We start from the raw sequence: 4,027 nt of genomic DNA, 5'->3' as shown, positions 1-4,027 counted from the left end.
GTAGGGCTGAGGACATTGGATACTTTTTCTTCCATTCTTGAGATACTTTGCTAAGAAGAATATTTTCCAGCTCCATCCATGTAAACATGAAGGAGGAAAAGTCTCCATCCTTCTTCAGGGCTGCATAGTATTCCATGGTATACATATACCACAGGGACTCGACATATACTTTGCTAGTCATACAAACCTATGAGATAAGTACACATAGTCATCCCATTTTATAGATGAGAAAGACACGGTACAGAGAGGAATTAAGTAATTTGCTAAAGGTTACACAGCTAGTGTGTAGCAGACACATCCTAACATAGGTAGTTTTAGTACTAAACTATACTTTCACAGTCAACTTTACTGGTTGGCTTATGCAAAGGGGATTGTACCTTGTGTTTCCGATAACTTTTTCACATCCTTAACAAACTATCATTGATCTTTCCCAGTGCAATAAAGACAGATAGAAGATATTTTTGCGAACGACTGTACGGCTTTCAGTCACAAGAATGTGTCCTATTTTTTCCATGACGCTCCTGTGATCAGCATGCAGATGGTTGCCACTTTCTTGCTATTACAAACAAAAATGCAATTGTCATGGCCTTGTATACAAATTCCCATATACTGACTTCTGTTTTTCTCAGAATTGGACTTTCTTGGTGGGGGGGTTGTCAAATAATATGAATGTACATTTTCATTCCTAGTAAATGCTGCCAGTTTGTCTTCCTGAGATGTGGAAATCTAGAGCGGCCCCAAGAGTGAATCAGAGCTCTCATTCGCCACACCGCTTCGGAATGAAAGTAATTTTGTGGATATTAACTTTTATAACAATTCTGTCTTTTGTAACTTTTTGGTATTCTGTGCTCTTCCCGAAAAAATGCATGTGGCTAATCATAAAATGATTAAATAAACACCAGTAACATAATTTAATGGTGGAATTATGAATGACAGCTTGGACTTTTCCCCCTTTTTGTGATTTCAAATATGGAGTGTTTTTCCCTGACAACAATGTTCATCTCTTCTTATTCATTCTCTTCCATCTCCCTAGGCTCCAGGGAGGACCAGGAGGGGACAGCACCATCTGTCCTGGACAGTCTATACCAGATGATCTCTCAAAGTCCCTTTCAGCTCAATGATTCTTGTGAATAGGAATTGAAAAATAAAAATCAAGCTTCAAAATACAGGATGCTGGCTTGTGATTTTATAGGGCTTGTGTGAGCTTCTATTAAAAAATTGTAGCCAGGCTATTAAAACAAATAGAATATACCAAATGACGCAGAAAAACAGACCTCTGGCAGCAACTAGAATGATCTGAAGATTGTCCTTTCAGTGTTGTTTTAGAGCAGTGGTTCTCAACCTTACCTAATGCCGTAATGTATTTTCAGTGTTAAAAAGGGGTCAGGTTGAGAACTGCTGTTTTAGAGGGTACAGAAGCTTGTACCCCCATATACTTAGGTCCTACTATTTTTATTTGAATAACATTTTCAATATACATATTTAAATCAGAATCATAACAACAGTGATTAACATTCACCGAGGAAAAAAATTACTGAAATGGACTTCATAAGCCAATGTAAATTCCTTGTTCAATTTTCCATGTGATATAGTTACATCATACCTATGTTGTTCAATTTAAATTTTTATTTTGTTGAAATTATTTTCCCTGGGTTAAATTATTCTCTATTTACATTTTATAGAGTTGATTTGTCAGTTTTCTATCTACATAAAATTGTACTGAGTCTGTTTTCTGATATTTTCTTGATGGCCATTATTTTTCAGTTCATTTTTTTGAGTCTACCTTTATGGTCTAAGTTCTGTAATGATTTGATTCTTTGGCCATTTTTATTCAGAGTTAATTTCATAATTACATTTTTAGCCATTGTTGGTTTTGCATTGATTTTTTAACCATTGATGTTCATTGTTTATTATACATTTGAGGAAAAGGCTGGGGGTTTGCATTTATCTCTTAGCTAATCTCTTGGGGATGCTTTTGCCGTAGAAAGAGCAATAGAAAATGGAGATTGAGGGAGACAGGCACAAGGGGAGACTCCTGCCATCCTGAGGCATCCTTGCCGAGTTCTTAAATGCACATTGGGGTCCAAACATCTGCAGGTGAAGAGCAGTGGAGACAAGTGACCCGGGGGTGAAAATGGCAGAACCCAAACCTCCTGTTTCATTGTTGCTGAAGTAGACGCGAATATCCAAATGTCTAGCTGATCTCTCCTTGGAATCATCCTGTCAGTTCTTATCAGGATATGCAAGTCCCATTCTATCTTACATCTCCAAGAAGTCACGAAGATGGAGATGGGCTGTGTTAAGTAGGGTCGGTTTTTGGTGTAAGTGACCAAAGATCCAGAGTAACTAACTTAAACAAGACACTCCCACTCCCCCTGAAGGATGCAGTAGCAATGATATTAGACCATTGAGAGCCGGAAGATGCTGCCTAAAGCAGGACCAGGCTGCCAAGACAAGAGGGAGCGGGGGGAGAGCTGCTTTTCCTTTCTCTCTCCTGCTGTCTGATCTGCTGGCTTGTTTTACCAGTGGAATCTTGGCATAACCATGACAGAGAGCAAGGGAACCTGGCTATAACTGTCTATGGCAGCCAGCTCCTAGGCATAGTCAATGGTAGGAAGTGGATTTAAGGGTGTGTGTCCAAATGGAGATTATCAGTGTAAAAAGGAAAGAAGACACAGACTTGGCAACAAGACAATTCTCAGTAAGCACCTTCAACAATAAAGTAGCTGTTTTGTGAATCATTACAAAAGTTTTGAGATACATAGAAAACAAAAAGTGCAAAATCCACGTGGATGGAACTAAATGGAGCTCTCCCGGCAAAACCAATAAGCCGAAGACAAGCAAGTTGAAACTTGCAAGGGAGAATCAGAAAGGATGCTGTCAACTATGTTTCTGGAAGGGAAATAATGAGCCATAACACAGTCTGTCTCAAAACTTTCATCGTGACCCATGTATTAGTTATTATGTGTCTAGCACTGTGCTAAACATATTCCAGGCAGTATGGCATGTAGTTGGTGTTACTATTTGTTAAGGTAGGTAATATTGTCCTTATTTACAAACTAAAAACAACTAAGGCTGAGAGACACAAAGTAACTCAGTGAAGTGTGTGTGGCAGGTGGTAGAGATGGCTCTACACGAGGTTGGCCTGACTCCGGAGTCCCATGACCTTTCATGATGCTGTTTTCTGTCCGCAGGTCAGGCAGGGGGACAGGACTTCAGGGCAGAGGTGCGCAGCTGCCTCACTGCAACTTTCTATCAAGGGCAAGGCCAACACTTTCTCCTCCTACTTTTCAGAGAATGGAAGTCAAGCTCGGAGTGGAGAGAACCGTTTCCATGATTGGGTGACGATTCCAGTTTTCCACTTTCCATTTCTGTTCCTTTCAGGAAGCTCTTGTGGTGCCTGCTTCGGCAGGACACACACTAAAGTTGCAACATACAGAAGCTCCTGCAGCCTCCGGGAGCCACTTTTTGAAAAACCTAGGCCACAGGCAAGGGTCTAGAAGGATTTGGGGAAGAAATGGTTTGCCTCTTCTCTGCCTCATGAGCTGACCCACAATGTCTGGATAAATCCTTTTCTCCATGACCTTTTAAGAAAGAAAGCCTGCACTGTGTGTGACTTCTTGAAGAAAGATAATGTTTCTAAAATTTTAACATCTTTCATTCTTTCCAAAGTAAGCAAATGGGAAGAAACACCGATTTAGTAGTTGTGCTGGTGGCTTTCTAGTTTTCTTTCTGTCAGCAACTACACGCAATTAAGCTTCTAGACAGAGCGAAGGGAAATGAACAGTGCTGAACAATTGTATTATCTCGGACCAGTCCAGTGGGTAATAGTAGTAAAAAGCATCAGAACATTAGCTGTAATGGCTTTTCAGGGCAAAGTGCAATGACGATGAAGGCACACAATTAGCAGAGTCATTTGTCCTGACAGACACTGCTGGGACAGGAACGGAGCCATCCACATGACGTTTACTGTTATGGTTAGGGTGACCAGACGTCCCGCTTTTGGCGGGACAGTCCCGCTTTTTAA

At 40.5% G+C, this 4,027-nt stretch overlaps 1 protein-coding gene across 3 annotated transcripts in view; it reads right to left on the bottom strand.

The window, feature by feature from the left end:
- Window positions 1-4,027, bottom strand: part of LOC100950123 (schwannomin-interacting protein 1) — a 578,277-nt gene that overhangs the window by 239,205 nt on the left and 335,045 nt on the right. The gene's annotated exons all lie outside the window — the stretch shown is intronic.

This window comes from Otolemur garnettii, unplaced genomic scaffold, assembly GCF_000181295.1.
Source record: "Otolemur garnettii isolate 467f Iridium unplaced genomic scaffold, OtoGar3 scaffold00076, whole genome shotgun sequence".
NCBI classification, from domain to species: domain Eukaryota; kingdom Metazoa; phylum Chordata; class Mammalia; order Primates; family Galagidae; genus Otolemur; species Otolemur garnettii.
Note: the sequence above shows the minus strand (reverse complement) of the source record. Positions and strands in the feature narration are given on the sequence as shown.